Consider the following 21,040-nt stretch of genomic DNA (forward strand, 5'->3'; position numbering starts at 1 on the left):
CAGTTCCAATCATTTAATTTCTTGTTTGCTTTTTCAGAGTATTGTGTTTAAATTAATACCACTGTTCGAAAAGGATATTTATCTAAACATTATATCTTCTGCAAATGCCTTGTTTTTTAATATTATTTCGTTTTCCTTCAGTCTCTAATCTTGGGCAGATATTTGACGCCTTAGTTCATCCTTCGTTTTAAAAAAAAGATTTTTCCTCTCTAAAAGCTTTTTAAGCAATCGTACTCCGGTAAACACTCCAGTTCCATGCTAATCAGAGTAGGAACTTACTTCATTTTTGACCAGGATACTTTAATTTCAGCTTTCTCCCTGTTCATACATATTGTGTAAATTGTACCTTGCATTAGTTGAAATCTCCAATTTTAAATCTGTTTTATAAAGAATGATAAGAACGCCAGAATTCTTAGAAATGATCACCACAAGTTGAGATGATTTGAAATTCTCAGGACTTCACGATGTGACTAAGATGTGACTAACATTACTAAAAAGGAAATTTATTCACTATTTTGTCATTTAATAGATTTTACGTAAAGTCACTACAAATATAATAGCAAAATATATGGGAACGACGATTACTTTCATGAAAAACAAAACCACGCGTAGCATCCGACAAATATTCTCCATAATAAAATAGTTAGTGATCAGGGACCCCTCTTCCTCTATAAAAACTAATGTCATGATACCATTTTCCTCTTTCTAATACATACTTTAAAACTATTTAGAACTGTAATTTAATAATGTGGACAGAAAATTATTCCAAAATCTCAGTACTTTACCAACTCTTTTTCTTTAAATTATGCCATTTATTAACATAATTTCTTCAGCATGAAAAAAAGAAAGCTAAATTGCAATTAGTTTAATTTAAGGAGGAATAATTCAATATTAACATTTAATAACTGTCAGCTAACTTGCATTTATTGCCGGTCAGCTCTTAATGTAAATATGCATAGTTCCTTCAGTATGAAGGACTGTATGGAATATAAAATGAGCATGTATCATAGCAAAATATTGATATCTCTATTGGGTAATAAATGTGAAATTCGGATCATCAAGGAATATTTCATGAGTGTTATTTTATTAACCCTCCCTTCAAACGAGTGTTACAATTCTCCTATATTTTTACCTATCATGTATGTAAATGCCTCTCTACTTTCATTATAATCAGTATAATTTCCCGTATAATTCATGAAAATGCTTCCTACGATTAGTATTCTAATTATTATTATTAGATGAAGTAGTAAATTTCATAAAGTTCGGTTTTCTGGTAATCTTTAATACTGAAATGAACTGTTTACCTAGTTAGAGTCATAAGAAGTTTATATTTATTTGGGAATGAATTATATATATATATATATATATATATATATATATATATATATATATATATATATATATATATATATATATATATATATATATATATATATATATATATATACAATCAGTATGCTACAAACATCCTTTAGTATCAATTCATCGGAAATAGTATATTTTCATATATGTTACCGAAGGGGAATTTTTTAATTAATAATAAGTTCGTCGTCTCGTGGGCTCGAACCAGCGAAGACAAGAACTCAGGACCACAGTGGACGCATTTTAACCCACGCAGCCAGCAAGTGAGGTATAAGTGGATATCGTCTTCCCATATACAAATCGCCCGTCGAACTCAGGTGTTTGTATTTGGAGACGATATTCACCCACCTCTGCCATGCTAACCACGTAGTGCCGTTTGTCGCACACAGCCGTATTATGACTTTTTTTATCACATCACAGTGATTCATATTCAATCAGTAAGCTACAAACGTCCTTTAATATCCAATTCGCTCTACCTCGGAAATAGTATATTTTCATATATGTTACCGAAGGGGAATTTTTTAATTGATAATAAGTTCGTCATCTCGTGGGCTCGAACCAGCGATGACAAGAACTCAGGACTACAGGAGACGTATTTTAACCCACGCGGCCAGCAAGTGAGGTATAAGTGGATTTCGTCTTCCCATATACAAATCGCCCGTCGAACTCAGGTGTTTGTATTTGGAGACGATATTCACCCACCTCTGCCATGCTAACCACGTAGTGCGTTTGTCACACGCAGCCATATTATGACTTTTTTTATCACATCACCGTGATTCATATTCAATCAGTAAGCTACAAACGTCCTTTAATATCCAATTCGCTCTACCACGGTAATAGTATATTTTCATATATGTTACAGAAGGGGAATTTTTTAATTGATAATAAGTTCGTCGTCTCGTGGGCTCGAACCAGCGAAGACAAGAGCTCAGGACTACAGTGGACGCATTTTAACCCACGCGGCCAGCAAGTGAGGTATAAGTGGATATCGTCTTCCCATATACAAATTGCCCGTCGAACTCAGGTGTTTGTATTTGGAGACGATATTCACGGTGATGTGATAAAAAAAGTCATAATATGGCTGAGTGCAACAAACGCACTACGTGGTTAGCATGGCAGAGGTGGATGAATATCGTCTCCAAATACAAACACCTGAGTTCGAATACGATTTGTATCTGGGAAGACGATATCCACTTATACCTCACTTCCTGGCCGCGTGGGTTAAAATGCGTCCACTGTAGTCCTGAGTTCTTGTCTTTGCTGGTTCGAGCCCACGAGACGACGAACTTATTATCAATTAAAAAATTCCCCTTTTGTAACATATATAAGGATATACTATTTCCGAGGTAGAGCGAATTGGATATTAAAGGACGTTTGTAGCTTACTGATTGAATATGAATCACGGTGATGTGATAAAAAAAGTCATAATATGGCTGCATGTGACAAACGCACTACGTGGTTAGCATGGCAGAGGTGGGCGAATATCGTCTCCAAATACAAACACCTGAGTTCGACCGGTGATTCGTATATGGGAAGACGATATCCACTTATACCTCACTTGCTGGCTGCGTGGGTTAAAATGCGTCCACTGTAGTCCTGAGTTCTTGTCTTCGCTGGTTCGAGCCCACGAGACGACGGAACTTATTATCAATTAAAAATTCCCTTCGGTAACATATATGAAAATATACTATTTCGAGGTAGAGCGAATTGACATTAAAGACGTTTGTAGCTTACTGATTGAATATGAATGACGGTGATGTGATAAAAAAGTCATAATATTTGCTGCATGCGACAAACGCACTCACGTGGTTATATAGAGGTGGGTGAATATCGTCTCCAAATACAAACATTTGAGTTCGACGGGCGATTTGTATATGGGAAGACGATATCCACTTATACCTCACTTGCTGGCCGCGTGGGTTAAAAATCGTCCACTGTAGTCCTGAGTTCTTGTCTTCGCTGGTTCGAGCCCAGGAGACGATGAACTTATTATCAATTAAAAAATTCCCCTTCGGTAACATATATGAAAATATACTATTTCGAGGTAGAGCGAATTGGATATTAAAGGACGTTTGTAGCTTACCGATTGAACATTGATGTGATAAAAGATATATATATATATATATATGATAAAATATATGTATATATATATATATATATATATATATATATATATATATATATATATATATATATATATATATATATATATATATATATATATATATATATATATATATATATATATGTATGTGTGTTTGCGTGTTTGTATCTACGCGACGTTTGAAACGTTTCTTATTCTACTGAACAATATATTTGCATTACCGCGAAAATACCTGTATACAGTGCGCAGACAAGAACGGGGCAACATTGGTAGGGTTAGTTAAATACAAATACCTGATAGTTAGTCAAGTATAATGGTTCATACTCTTGGTGGAGAATAGTAAGGGGCTAGTCGCTTAATACGAAGTGTTCTGCTGAGATTCAGTAAAAAGGGAGAATATCCTCTGTGCTTATCCTACAAATGAGGAGATACAATAACACACACATTCACACACATTCACACATACATATATATATATATATATATATATATATATATATATATATATATATATATATATATATATATATATATATATATATATATATATATATATATATATATATATATATATATATATATATATATATATATATATATATATATATATATATATATATATATATATATATATATATATATATATATATATATATATATATATATATATATATATATATATATATATATATATATATATATATGTATTTATAAGTGAATGCTTGTACATTTGTTTGGATGCTATAGAAATCCGAATTGCTTTATAGACCCAGACAAAATTTTGCACACGACCTCAATGTCACCCCAGAAAGTTTTATAACTCAAAATCAAACCCCTACCCCATGACAGACATACAAACACAGACAAAACAAATTAAATTTTCCTTTTTAGGTCACCTTTTCTTTCAGTGCTTTATGGGTTAATTCTCATTTTTCACCTGATGCTTCACCTTTTCTTCCAGGCGCTGTCAGGCATATGATTAACCCACAGCAATAAATCTAAATCCCCTGTAAAATCAACTTTTTATTAGAATTTACGTGAATTTTGATAATAATTTATGAGAATTATTAATAAAAATTTTTATTACCTCTATAAAATCAACAATGAAAACCTACAGGGCATAAAACTAGAAGTTCCAGCTTCCCTCCCACTGCTGCATGAAAGGAATCGCTGCCATATAGCACTACCAGTTATACGTAACCGTTATTATTTTTAAATACAAATCGTGTTATTCTATAAATGTATTGTTACAAAGTCTTAAATTCAATATACAATATTTTATATGAGATTTGTCATAAGAAAATGCTTTAAAAGTGTAAATTATTCGCGATTTTTGTTCCATAAAAACCTTGCCAGTTTGAGTGTCTGGTGGAAAGGACCAGTTACATCACATAAGCCCCTGTATATTAATGATGCAACAATTATGTCTAAGGAAATATTTATGAACCATTAATCTCAAAAACTGTTCGTTATAATGAGCGTGTTTTTAATCCCATGGGTTAATTTTATGTGAAGGTTGGCTTACCAAACGTTTCATTCACATAAATCTAAAAGAAAAAAAAATAGGAGGCGAACATACATCGAAAAATTAATTACAGGTTCCAGTTAATCACAAACAAATTCATAAAAAAACAACAAAATCTTACTTCGAAGGTCAATGTAATGAAAAACATTATATATTGTTAACAACCTGTAATTCTTTTACATTATAAATGAGAGAGAGAGAGAGAGAGAGAGAGAGAGAGAGAGAGAGAGAGAGAGAGAGAGATTTTTCAAGAACTGTGAATGGGAATGGGTCTCAAGTTCTCAACTAATATATCGATATCGTATTTGACCTAAATGCCAGTGGTCCGAAGGTTTTTCTTCCTTTGAAAACAAAGATGTGTAAAAGAGTCATTAATTATCAAGAAGTGAAGATAAAATTTCAGGGAAATTGAATACATTATTTAAACTTATAGAAAATACATAAGAGTAGTTAGGGGACAACAGTGTTTGACAAACTATTCTGTACACGTTCTGGTTGCTCTTTGTTTATCCTAGCATTTTTTATCATGGAACCCGGACAATAAAATCTCCAAATGTTTCAAATCTTCTTCATAGGAATACTCTGCTGATTTATTTCTCTTTACCAAAATATGAACATTGGCCAATTATTATCCAGTATTAATGTAGAAGAGAAAAGAATTAGAAGGGAAAATGAGAGGACTCAAAATAAAATAATCTAAAATGATGCAGCCATATTATTTAATAATAATAATAATAATAATAATAATAATAATAATAATAATAATAATAATAATAATAATAATAATAAAATAAAGTGCCTGCTTTCCAAATCACAGTTTTTTGTTGTGGAAAGATGACATAATAATAGTCCTATAATTACATCATCAAAGGAAGGGTATAGACATATTCGGGAACGTTTTCATTTGGCAACATGAATAAACAGTTACATGTATACGAGGTTTATGTGGGAGTATCAAAACCACCCTCACGCCCGCTACCTCCCCACAAATACGACCAGAAGCTACTTTATAACGTTTACGGGATGGTCTGTGAAGAAGATCCCACTCTGGCATAGAGGCTTAATCTACAACAACAGCAGTTATATAGATCAGTACTTCTCCGACTTCGTTCAGACCACGCTGCGTTCAACAGACGCCACACTTCATTTCCTGCTCTGTTATACATAACTGTATCGTTACAGTGGTAAAATGAAATCTTTCCCGAATGTGTGTGTATATATACTATTCCTTTCGTGATATTAATACAATGCTAATATTACGCGTTCTTTTTCCTACAAAAAAATTATTATTACATTATAGAGATCTTCTATAAATCAGACTCTGCTTATGCATAAATGATAATAATAATAATAATAATAATAATAATAATAATAATAATAATAATAATAATAATAATAATAATAATAATAAACAATTTCATTATTAACTTGAAATTTCTCAAACTTTTCGTTTTGAGTGATTGCATTTTTTCGTAATATCAACCCAAAAGAAATTTCTGTTATGTGCCTCCAAATGCTGGAGGCTTCCAAAACGATTCATTAGTGCAGACATATCGTTTAATTAAAACAATGAGCCATGAGATTTGCAATTAGCTGGAGCAAATTTAATTGCCAGTATGAAGCAAAGTCGCTCCGAGAAAATGTGTCGTTTTGGGAAAAACCTGTTAATAACAGCTGAGGTTAATCTGGATTCTATGCTTTGTTATTTACTTAATTGTTGATTCTCATTCATCAGTAAAACAACCTGTGGCCTGTATTTCAACTGTAAATCGAGTGTTTGAGAATTCTTCTGAAATTTTTTTCGATTTTAAGTGCTTGGAAGGATGAAACAAAAATAAAAATAACATATTTATGAACTATTTTTCACATGGTCACTAATATTTCTGTTAATAAGGATATTAATTTCAATACTTCCTTTGTTGATGCTGATGTTAATGGATTTGTCATATGTGTTTTTGAGTGAATTCCTTTCTTCCGTCATTCGCTCTTTTACTGCTCTGGTAATGACCATAGAATAACTGAGAGCATATATGTAACATCCTCAGACAAGTGGATCAGATTAGTTCAAGAGGTCCATTTTCATTTTGAGGCACGACTGCAAAAGTTCCTAATTAAATTCTTTGACTTTTATTCCAGAAGTTTACGACCTTTGAAGCCGGTCTCCTCTTATTACCCATATCATTCCTTCGAACCAACACCAATTCATAAGCCGCTCAGTTTCTGGGTAAGGGTGAGATGGAAGTTGTTATTTCAGGCAAACCAAATATAAAGTCTCAAAGGAGGACGCAATTGCAGAGTGGCTGGTGATCAAATATGAAGAAAACCAAAAAATGCCATAATAAAGTAGTGTTTCTGATAAATGGCTCAACAAATAAAGTTTTATTTGTATATTTTGCAACATTTTACTTTTTTGGGTTCTCCCGAAAATTTTAAGATATGAGAAAATAAATATTTCGTTCAATATGTTAATAGACAAACGCAATAAAATCTTAACTTTTCCAATTCCTGACATATCCGTTGAAAATCCTGAAATCCACAAGGCATTAAAAGATAAATTGTTCTTTACATTCGAGATTCAAAAATGGAGATTTGTTACTTTTACAGTACACGGAATTCGTGTATGTAACTGTAAACTGCATATCAAAATAATAATATCCAGAAGATCCCTAAAATCGCTTGGACGTTGGCAGCCAATTATATTAATTTAGAAGAATATAAATGGGATATACTTTTCTTTTCAGAAGCCAGTCTATTTTTAGCATATGTATTATGTTATCCATTCTTCACCTTACGTTGCAAATTCATGTCAATCGTCTTAAGTAACTTGGCTTATAAACAAAATGGAATAAGCAAAAAGGAATGTAATTAACGAACGTCCTAAAAGCATTAGTACAACAAGAAAGCTTTTTATCCAATGAGGATCCACAATATTTTAAATGGAATTATAATATTGATTTCTAAAGCAAAAGATTCCAATATTTTTGCGGACAAGAGGATTAAACATATTTCACTGAAGCAATATTTTTTCCTTTTACAGTTCCCAAAGAATGGCTGTCACGCCATTTTTATTTAAAATACGAAATGTGAAAAGCTAGGTCTGGTGCCATCGACGTCTGATCCAGTATCCAGGGGTCTTGGTCTGGCCATATTCTGTTACAAATGTTTGGAGTGTTTGTAATCTATGTTGACATAAATAGAGAATGGTGAACCTGGTAGTTAGTTATACTATTTCAGTGGGGAGCAGTCAAGTTGACGATAAGCTGAATTTTCTTATAGCAACTTCATCAAAAATATATGGGTACGAAACAGAAAAGCGACACCTGTTGGAACTAGACTTTTTGGAAGAAGTATTTATACCCCCCACAAGAGCAGACAATTACGCTCAAGACAAGCACATTATCATACACACATGTATGTATGTATGTATGTATGTATATATATATATATATATATATATATATATATATATATATATATATATCTATATATATATATATATATATATATATATATATATATATATATATACATATATATATATACATATATATATATATATATATATATAAATATATATATATATATATATATATATATATATATATATATATATATATATATATATATATATATATATATATATATATATATATATATATATATAATATATATATATATATATATATATACAAAAGATATATATATATATATATATATATATATATATATATATATATATATATATATATATATATATATATATATATATATATATATATATATATATATATATATATATATATATATATATATATATATATATATATATATATATATATATATATATATATATATATATATATATATATATATATATATATATATATATATATATAATCATATATATATATATATATATATATATATATATATATATATATATATATATATATATATATATATATATATATATATATATATATATATATATATATATATATATATATATATATATATATATATATATATATATATATATATATATATATATATATATATATATATATATATATATATATATATATATATATATATATATATATATATATATATATATATATATATATATATATATATATATATATATATATATATATATATATATATATATATATATATATATATATATATATATATATGTATATATATATATATATATATATATATATATATATATATATATATATATATATATATATATATATATATATATATATATATATAGAACATTTAACACTTTTGTTTTCGTCAGATAACAGTTCATCAACATCGTTATATATGTCAAATAAAACTATAAATGAAACAGCGAGTTTTCACCTACTATTGCAGCCTCATCAGACTAAACCAGATTACGTATATGCTGCCTATATCAGGTGGTATGACATATACATTTTAATATGCACAACAATGATTCCTTATTGCTTTTAGGGGTCCATCTATCACAAAATGATTATTGAATAAAGGATTTTGGCGAATTGACATTGCAATGTAAATTCTGTGTTGCTTTTCGTTTGCAACAGCACATCTGATAAATGGAATAGTGTTTGACAAATATCATATAATATTTGATTCCAAAAAGTACGATATAATAGTCTAATATTTAATGTTTAAGTTACTACCACAAACTTAAAGGAAATATATAAAATTCATGACATTCAATACTTAAATAATATATGAAATAATTTGTCTAAGCATGGAAAGGTTAGACATCTTAATTACAATCCTCTTGTTTACAATACAGATATGACACTAATCATATTTTTGTTTTACTTTTAATGTTAGAAACACTCATTTACGAGGCAAATTGTAATAAAAGATGAGAAAAGCACTTCTCCTGAAAATGCCGAGGGTTTTTGGATGTAATAACCTTTATGGCCAGAGGCCCTTTCCAACCAAGCTGACAGTATCAACTTTGGATGTCGTTTTTCCTCAAAAAATCCTGGTAATAGATTTCAGTGATATGCGTTGTTATTTCATCCCTCCCCTAATACTAGATGATTTTTTATGAATTAGAAGTACTGCAGTTTTATCGACTCACGAATTTAGTTAATCGGACAGCGATACATAACATGGTTCTCCATTGCAAACCAATAAACGTCTGGAATCCTGTTTCATCATCCTTATGTCTGGAGTTTATGTTGCCTGACAGTTTTAAAGTGCATAAAAGTCTTGCCTCGAAGATTATTTCTATTATGTAATTGCCTCTTACAAAGATCTTGTGTACTTTGAGTGAAATTTCTTACTTGTGTTATAGCAATATATTTTTTTATAGTAATCCAACTTATATGCTTAATGATAACAAATAAAAGGTTGATTACAACATCTTCATCAACTCAGAAAGATAGAAAGAACCATGGAAATACTGGAACAAATTTAAGAAAGGCAAATACTAGAACATACCAGGACTGACACTATGAAAGAGAGAAGGAAAAGATCGAGTGCAAGAACAGGGTATTGGTATTACAGAAAGGGAAAGAAACTGCTATATGAAACGTCAGTAAGTTATTTTTAATGAAGAGTTGCGGAACTGGTGAGGGGAAGGAAAAGAAAGAGTAATTGGGTCACACTCAGGAAATAAAAAAAAGTGGCAATTCCGGAAAAATAAGTGAAGGGAGAAGAAAAAAATTAAATAAAAGTTCTTATTTATTTTACTCAGTAAGTTAATTGTCTTTATAAGCAATACTGTGGAAAATATTCGGAGAGCAAATTTTAAGACGTAAAAAAAAAATTCTAAACTAATTTCACTGCCTCCTTAAAAAGTGATGTCTTCATTGGGAATTCATCAGTTGTGATAATCATCAACAATATCTGCTATCGTAATTCTAATTGCCATAAGTGATTATTAGAGTTGTTCGTTACGACAATGAAACAGAAAGGCAGGAAATAAATCTTTCATTCATAAACCGAAAATTAATCTGGGCGATTTTTTCAGCCTTGGACCAAAATGCCAAGGATTTTCTCCGACCAATTTTGCTTCATATTGCCAGCGAAAATTGATCCGACAAATTGCAAATTCCCTTGGCTCATTGCTCTATTTTGGTCTTCACCAATGTTTCGAATAAGACATTTTGTTTTATTTCTTGAGCGACGAAAGAATAAATGCACAATTCTCTGAATCATCGAGGTGTGAAATTATCACATGTTAAAAAAAATTACGTATTTTGTAATATTACAAATTTCCATATGAGAATAATACGGACTACACTGGCGAAAGAATTTTTAAATGTATTGTACATACACATGAATAACTCTGTGACATAAACATGTAACGACGTAGTATTGTTGATAATTAAACTTACTGTTATCAACTTCCCATAAAACTATCCACCTACTGTGACGTCTTAGCACTACGGAAGAATAGGGATGTTGACGCTTTGCCTTTCTAACAGTAAGCTCTCAGGAGGTAAGGAAAATAGTGAAATGACACTAACAAAATATTACTTGTTTAAAATTAAGATGGTTGCTAGACAAGATCTGGATTTAAGGATTATAATGATAACAGTAAGCTAACTCGAACAAACTTACTAAGTAGGGAATCAGTACAGTACTTAGAGTTTTAGTGTTATTTTATATATATTAATTTTTAGGAAACACTATAGGGCAATACAGGTATGCGAGTAACAGAAATCTGAAAGTAAAAATAATGTTATATATATATATACATGCATAGATATGTACATGCGTTTATATGTGTATATGTATATGTGTGTATGCGTATTTGCATGTGTGTGGTGTGTGTGGGTGTGCGTGTGTGCCTACGTAATCTTAACATATTCTCCAAACAGACTGTGGCCATGAGAAAAAAACCAGCGATGGTGACTGCCACAGTCATACTTTAAATGTTGAATCATGGAGGAACCATATTTGTGCCTTCGTGCAATACATACAGGCTATATTCACAGTGCTTCATTTGCTTCTGTTCCATACGCACAAACTCTAGTGTTTACTCGGTATTAAAGCCCCTTGTTTTCAACACTTACTTAGTCAACAAAATCTGTCTAATTTATTTCTAGATCTTCCTCTCTTTCACTCTCCTGATCCTACAAATTATACACTTATCGCTAACCTATCGTCTCCAGTTCTTCCTAAATGAAATAACACTGACCAGTACATCCATTCATTTATAACCTTATTATCTCTTCAACAATCTCCGCATCTCTCTATCTCAATTCTTTTTAAGCCACATAATATGCTTTGCAAATAGTTAACTCAGCAGTATCAAACTTTATTCATTCATTCGTGTTTGATAACTAAATTTCAATCCAGAGAGTAAAGTAAACTCAAAAGTCCCTGTATACTACTGACACCAAGGCTTTCATAGGCAGTCCAAATCACCGACCATGTCTTCGCAAATACCTGCTATCTCCCAATACTTGAGTCATCACTTGTTTTTATTTAATCCAAAATATAGATAAGGTAATTAAACGTTTCCATTCGTCATACAAACTAATCCAGTTTTCGCAGCTTTTCTTCACAAATAAGCATTTTTACGCATACGGGTACACCATTTGTTACCTTCAGCTTGTCATCACACATTCCTCAGGCGGAAGCTCTTGGTTAATTATCCTTCTCCACCCAACCTGTGACTCAATCCAGTTACAGAAGCAGTACCAGATACAATGTAGTATTGAATTGCACTGGGCTGCAAGGACCCGTGTATGTAATAATATAATATGTCTATATATATATATATATATATATATATATATATATATATATATATATATATATATATATATATATATATATATATATATAAATATATATATATATATATATATATATATATATATATATATATATATATATATATATATATATATATATATATATATATATATATATATATATATATATATATATATATATATATATATATATATATACTTAACCTCCTGAAAGTAGAGAACAGACAATTTCAACAGCTTGCAGGATTTTGCAGTCATCAAGGCTGTCACAGATAAACGGAGTCATTCTTGTATTGCGTTGCACCACATATGAATGACTCCGTTTCTGTCTGTTGACTTTCACTTGATAGTAACGCAGGGACCCGGTTTAGGTTGAAATTGTCTATTAATACTTTCTACTTTTCAGGAGTGGGTAAGTATTCACCGGGCACGGTTTTTCATAAGTTTTATTCTTATCACTAAACTATTTCACACGGCCAGCCACACTGGACTTAGAAATTTCTTGATGTTAGAGAGTTGAGTGACACAAATCCTACCCAATTTGGTTTCAAAATAACTCTAACTAAAAATTGATCAGAATGAACTCTGGACCTATGGTGAATAAAACTCCGCCTCCTTGAGGACGTCTACTTTACTCTTAATGGTTCAATCTTAACTCCCACTTTGGCAAGGACAAATCAGGTCAATTTTGCTGACCTTTTGATTCCTCTAGCGCCTCCTTCTTTTCCCACATCTTGGAGGTTTGTTATAGTTAGTCTTCAATTTACTTGGTCTCATGGCTCATCATTTTAAACTATCAATATCGTCTCTCTCTCTCTCTCTCTCTCATAATCCCGATCAGTGAATCTCATACTTATTCACTGCATAACATACATATATATATATATATATATATATATATATATATATATATATATATATATATATATATATATATATATATATATGTATCAGGCTGATGACTACAATTTATGGAACAGCCTACAGTATACGATGTGAATTAAATCATCACAGGTTTCGTTAATAATGATTTCTTTCCAGTTATTTGGGGAACACGGTCATTTACATAGATTTTCCAACACGTCACATTTATTATGTGATTCATAAAATGTCTCATTTCATAATACAGATACGAAACAGATATTCACCTCTTGGTAGGAGATGAAACTGCTGTGTTCATTTCATAACATTCCATTCTCATCTAGTTGCCATCGTACTCTCTCTCTCTCTCTCTCTCTCTCTCTCTCTCTCTCTCTCTCTCTCTCTCTATATATATATATATATATATATATATATATATATATATATATATATATATATATATATATATATATATATATATATATATATATATATATATATATATATATATATATATATATATATATATATATGTATGTATGTGTGTGTGACCGTTACCAAGTGGACCTGGTACCCGCTGCATATGGATATAGTATACATCATTTAGCATTCACGGACTGTTCCAGCCTAGCCAACACAGGGTCACCCATATACAGTGGGTACCAGGTCTACCTGGTTATGATCACACACACTCATATATATATATATATATATATATATATATATATATATATATATATATATATATATATATATATATATATATATATATATATATATATATATACAGGCGTCAACGGATGAACACAGGGAGTTCCTTTTATTTATTACACATCTGACTCAATATTTAGACAATTCATAGCCAAACAAGGGAAATCTATGGCCCAGGACCTGCTTCATGCGAGGGAAATTACGTAAACTCAAGGGTTCTCTTAACTAATTATATTTACATAACAAACACAGATCAGGAGAATGATGAATCACTGGGCAGGTAATAAGAAGGGCCTGCTAAAATAATGAATCCTACACAGAATAAATATTCTACACTGACGATGCATTCATAACAGGGAACATCGCAGTGGGGAAAAGGAACTGCACATGGATAGAGCCGAGAGATTCCACAGTCAAGGACTATCTGCAAATATATGCAAGACGGTTACTTGCAATAATAATAAGTCACTCAAAGGGAATTTGAGGAAGCACAGATGGTGCCAAATAATTCAGTTTCACACTAATGTATAGTTAAGTTAACACTGAATGCTCCAACACGGATTACTGAAGGTGATCGCACAATGGAAAATAAATGAAAACAGCCAGAGAATTAACAGGAATCGTGACTGACTAAGAACCTTATTCTGGCACATTACCTTCGTCAAGATGATGGTGTCCTCATTCGATAGGGCGCTGGCGATGGAGGAGGGAATTATAATGCCACTACAAAAGTATACTGGTTTGAGCCCCAGGGTCAACACGTGGGAGGTTCAAAAGGACAGCAGAGGCAGTGGTGTTCAGTGCATTCTCTCTCTCAATTTTTGTTGCATTGTCTATAAATAACCTCCAGGGATTATGTTGTGCTGTTGGACTAGGTGGCGCAAAGGTCAGTCTTCATCATGTTTTCTATAATGATGACCGCATGGCATCAGTTAACCCTCATGGAGGGTTCAAAATGAGGGAAGGGGGCCACTTTCTCTTTTTGGCTCCCCCCTTGCCTTGCTTGATGCCGGAAAGGCATCTGGAATTAGGCTTAAAGGCAATCACTTTGAGCAGAGAGAGGGGTTAGGCATAACCATTTTGAGGAATGAAGGAGAGAGTTTGTGAAGGGGCGAGTGGAAACCCAAAGTTCTAATAATTAATAATTGGAGTTAATTTTTATTTCCATCAGATTACGTTACAGATGTAAAAACGGGTGAGGTTGAGATGAAAAGAAGTCCCATCCGTTGCAATATATAACCATGAAGCTACAAATGTCATTTAATATCCAATTCACGCTACTTCGGGAATATCCCGATGGGAAATTATCACCAAAAGAGAATTATAACTGATAAATGGATCGGTACTGCCGGTTCTCGATCCCTCGACACAGTTACCTTTCAACGACTCCAGTCGATGGTCTACCCACTGAGTCATCAAGAGAGGTATAAGTTAATGCCAAATCTGTGTCAAGAGATCGAGATCCGACAATTCTGATCCATTTATCACTTATAATTTCTCTTCGGTGATCATTTCCTGTGGGGGATATTCCCGAAGTAGCGTGAAATGGATATTAAATGACAATTGTAGCTTCATGATTGATATATATCATGGTGTGATAAAAAAATCATAATAAGAGCTGCATGTTCCAAACGTACCACTGAGTTGTCATGGAGGAGGTGGGTCAATGCTGAAGCTAAGTATAATTTCCCCGCTCTCGACGGGTAAACAAGTGCAGAGGATTCGGCATTAACTCATATCTCTACAGATGGCTCAGTGGGTAGACAGTCGACTGGAGTCGTTGGAAGGTACTGTGTTGAGGGATCGAGGCCCGGCTGTACTGATCCATTCATCACTTACAATTCCGACATTTGTAGCTTCATGATTGTATATAAATCACGATTTGTTAAAATTTCATATATATATATATATACATACATATATATATATATATATATATATATATATATATATATTGTATATATATATATATATATATATATATATATATATATATATATATATATATATATATATATATATATATATATATATATATATATGTATATATATATATATATATATATATATATATATATATATATATATATATATATATATATATATATATATATATATATATATATATATATATATATATATATATATATATATATATATATATATATATATATATATATATATATATATATGTATATATATATATATATATATATATATGTATATATATATATATATATATATATATATATATATATATATATATATATATATATATATATATATATATATATATATATATATATATATATATATATATATATATATATATATATATATATATATATATATATATACATACATACATACATATATATATATATATATATATATATATATATATATATATATATATATATATATATATATATATATATATATATATATATATATATATATATATATATATATATATATATATATATATATACATATATATTTATGCATACATATATATATATATACATATATATATATATATATATATATATATATATATATATATATATATATATATATATATATATATATATATATATATATATATATATATATATGTACATACATACATATATATATATATATATATATATATATATATATATATATATATATATATATATATATATATATATATATATATATATATATATATATATATATATATATATATATATATATATATATATATATATAAATATATATATATATATATATATATATATATATATATATATATATATATATATATATATATATATATATATATATATATATATATATATACATATATATATATATATATATATATATATATATATATATATATATATATATATATATATATATATATATATATATATATATATATATATATATATATATATATATATATATATATATATATATATATATATATATATATATATATATATATATATATATATATATATATATATATATGTATGTATATATATATATATATATATATATATATATATATATATATATATATATATATATATATATATATATATATATATAGTACAAAGGGCAGCTAGATGAAAATAGAATGTTAAGTGATGAACATAGCAATTTCATCTCCTACTAAGAGGTGAATATCTGTTTTGTATCAGTATTATGAAATGAGACATTTTATGAATCACATGGTACATGCGACTTGGAAAATCTAAGTAAATGACCAAGTTCCCCAAATATCTGGAAATAAATCATTATTAACGAAACCTGTAATGATTTAATTCACGCGTACACTGTAGGCTGTTCCATAAATGATAGTCATCACCCTGACATTTTGCAAATATTTTTTTATATGCTGAATCACTACAGGGCAAAATGATCATCCAGACACTAGTGTTTAACTCTTTCGTTTTTAATCTTTTTACTTTTATCTGTTGATCAAGAACACGACATGTTCTAATTCATTCACTTGTCATCCCCCCGCCCCTCTCTCTCTCTCTCTCTCTCTCTCTCTCTCTCTCTCTGTCTTCAACAGTCTTTAATCTTGAGTATATTTTTTATGTTAGGTACTTGATTCTGTTTATAACCAAGTGTAAAAATTTTATGCCACAACCTTAATTAAAATATTTCATTAAAATTTGTATGCTAAGCCAGACCTCTCGTGTAGTTTTTATATTCTTATTTACTGCCTCACAAAAAGAGATAAGGCAAGGAAAAAAGATAACAGTTCAATAATTGAAGAAGAAAATTTAGAAACTGGTGAAAGAGAAACCAGGTTGAAAATTTAAACTCACTCGACGGTAATACAAAATCCATATCTCAATACAGTGAACGAAAATGAATTTTCTTTGTCGCTGTAGTGAATCCACAAGGAAACAAGTAAAAAATTGCGCCGAAGCTTCCTCGGCGCAATCGAGTTTTCTGTGCAGTGTGTAATGATGTATGAGCCGCGGCCCATGAAACTTTCAGCCATGGTCTAGAAGCACAATCATGGCTAACTTTAACCTTAAAAAATAAAAAACTACTGAGGCTAGAGGGATACAATTTGGTATGTTTGGTGATTCGAATGTGGATGATCAACACACCAATTTACAGCCCTCTATCCTCTCTAGTTTTTAAGATCTAAGGGCAGACACAAAAATGCGGACGGACAGACAAAGCCATCTCAATAGTTTTCTTTTACAGAAAAGTAAAACCAAGTTTTTATTCTCAGTCGATGACAATAAGGCGGAAAACAGCCTTCGAAACAGACGATAAACCCACCAAGCTGATTGGAGAGAATTCTATAAAACAATTATGGGCTTCCTAAATATAATACCCAAAGCATGATCGTACTTTTCTAACTGGCTTATACACAGCTTCGAGACAAAACACTTTATTCGGAATGTATTATTAGCACTGGTGTTGTATCTTGCAGGCGAAGTTTAAATTTGCTGCACCTTCAAAGTTCTGGTGGAAAACACAGCATGAATGGAGCATTTTAGGATGATGAGAACTGGATAAGGAAGCCAACAAGAAAAAGCGAAATAAACTAAGATTCCTTAGGCATGCAACTCTGGAAAATTGTTTTGATCACACTCATATAACTCACAACCAGATTCTACAAAGGCAGAAAGATCTATTCAAGATTACCTACCAACAAGAGATGGTGGTTGACCAGTGAAGTAAGAGTATATACAATGGACTGAATCATTGATCACTGGGTAGAAAAAGGCTAAAGAAGAAAGATGAATATTAATGAGACGGATAAAGAGGAGGCATAACTCTGTCGCAGACTCTGTTATAGACAAGAAATGAAATATTCCCCTAAAACTGGTGAAAATTTATTGTAACGAAATTAATGTCTTAAAAGGCTCTTTGACCAACAATCTTTTGTTAAAGTGACGAATGAATTACATACTGTGCATGCATTTCTGCTAGTATACGGGAAGAAAGTAGAATTCTAAGATTTTGTGATGGTTTAAATGTTGAAGCTGCTAAAACATGTAGACTAAAGGAGTTAGTACTCAAGATTCTCAAAGAAAAAAATACCCTCTTAATTTAATTATAGAATGAAATGAAACTCTACGAACTTTACAATTAGAGAATGTGAAAGTGTAATAGAAATATTACATAGCATGTAAAATATCAATAGCGGACGAAATTTTGAGCAAGAAATTAGCTGGTGACTTGGAGAGCAAATATGCCCTGCTCTTTTTCAGGAGCAGGGCCTCTCTTGGGAGTATCTGGACAGAATATTGACGAGATTTGGATTTGCATTCATTCACATATTCTTTTTGAAACAGAGAATTTCACCAGGAGAGTATACGATGACTGAATACCAGACTAATGTAAAGTGCTATGAACGACGAAATGCTAAAACAATACAACAATAACCTCAGTGCAATAATTGTCTGCAGGGAACTTAAAGGTCAAAGTTCAATAAAATTTATTAAATGAGAAGAGTCAGAGCACCCCAAAACAGAATACATTTATTTGGGAAAATTAGAAAACCTAGATATGAAGGCAAAATTGTTTGAATTGGATGCAATGAACACCAGGAGTATTAGTTAGGCGTTGAAAAATTTGATCATTGAAATTAGTTATAGATTATTTGAGTCCTTCATTATCTTTCACAGCAATGATAATCGAATGAAGATATGCAGTTTTATTGAACTCTAAACGCAGAAGCACAAATAACTATTAATGCAGGCGAGAAAATATGAAAACGTCGTTAGTAACAGAAAGTAAACTAAAAAAAAAAAGTTAATTATAGAGGGTAATATTATGAGAAGTTAAAAGCAATATTCAATATTGACATATTAACAAAAAAAGTCCAGCCTCTGAAAACTAGTGCAATATGTGAATTCTAGAAGAGTCTGGGAACGCAGCACTCTAAAACCGGGTGACAGAGGGAGAGAAATTGGAAAGGGAAGATCTGTTTCCCAGTTGAAAGATCAAATTCAACAGACTTGAAATCTCAAAAAGATACTGGAAGAAACCATTATGGATATGCATTCATGTTTCTCTTTTATAAGAAATGTATTTTATTCAAAGCAGGTTGCGATAAGTGACCAGAGGATACTTGCCACTTTTCTGGATTATGTTCATATTATTCTTGTATTCCAAAGTTTATTCAAAATACGACATTGGTGAATTTTTTATGTAAGGGTTTCAGGAATTCCCTAAATATCACTCCTGTCAACTTATGGTGTCTTTCTTCTACAACAGTAAAAATACTTAGGTATCGTTATTTTTAGATGTTACCCGTCGACCTACTTTGTGTGAGTCTGTGTGTGTGCATGTGTGTGTGTGTGGGGAGCCGGGGGAGGGGGAGGGGGGAATGAGTTTGTGTCTGTAAGTGACTTTGACTTTTCTTCTTATTGCTTCATATCCACGCGCACCGGAAAAGAACATACACGTGGCATTACCACTATAATATTCAGAACATGAATGATAAAATGCTTTAAACAGTGTTCAGTGAAGAGAAAAGCGCGTAAAGGTACATTTTTGTCTCGCCAGCATTTTTCATATCATAATTAAAAATTCGTAAAAGCTTGTGTTAAAAGAAAGATCTCCTAATTGGAATAAATAAGGTTGCAGTACGTTTTTCACAAACTTATACTCTTCATTCTGGATTCCATCATGAAATGTAAAATTAACATCAAAAGAATTTCTGAGCAATATTGGATATTCAGAATGAGTTTGATC

This window comes from Macrobrachium rosenbergii, chromosome 2 (genome assembly GCF_040412425.1).
Source record: "Macrobrachium rosenbergii isolate ZJJX-2024 chromosome 2, ASM4041242v1, whole genome shotgun sequence".
NCBI lineage: Eukaryota > Metazoa > Arthropoda > Malacostraca > Decapoda > Palaemonidae > Macrobrachium > Macrobrachium rosenbergii.